The sequence below is a fragment of the Brassica oleracea genome, chromosome C1 (genome assembly GCF_000695525.1).
Source record: "Brassica oleracea var. oleracea cultivar TO1000 chromosome C1, BOL, whole genome shotgun sequence".
Classification (NCBI taxonomy): Eukaryota; Viridiplantae; Streptophyta; class Magnoliopsida; order Brassicales; family Brassicaceae; genus Brassica; species Brassica oleracea.
The window spans coordinates 24,340,301-24,340,704 of record NC_027748.1 but is presented as its reverse complement, the minus strand read 5'-3'; positions in this window follow the sequence as shown (position 1 = coordinate 24,340,704).

Here is a 404-nt window from a genome sequence, read left to right as displayed (position 1 = left end):
TCGTGTTTCTTCCGTAGGGCTCTTCGTAAGAATAAATCTTTTCCGAAAATTTTAATTTTTGTAAAAACGTTCATGCCGATTTTTACGGACTTTCAGACATTGATTCCGTCGTGACCTATTTTGACCCCAACATAGCTGAGGAAACCGGTGAAAATAGGTCACGCCCGATAATCCTCGATGATCCCAATACCGAGTCAGAAACAACTCGAGAGGAAGAGGCCATCGACCTCGAGGAGGAAGAAGAAGATGTGGAAATCGATCGACAAGAAGGAACCAACGTCGATCGACACGCAACGGTAAATATCGATCGACAATCTGGAAACAATGTCGATTGACGCTCAACTCCTGCTGAACCAGCCATGGAAAGAGAGTATATGACTCTATAACCCTTCCCTCCTAACAAG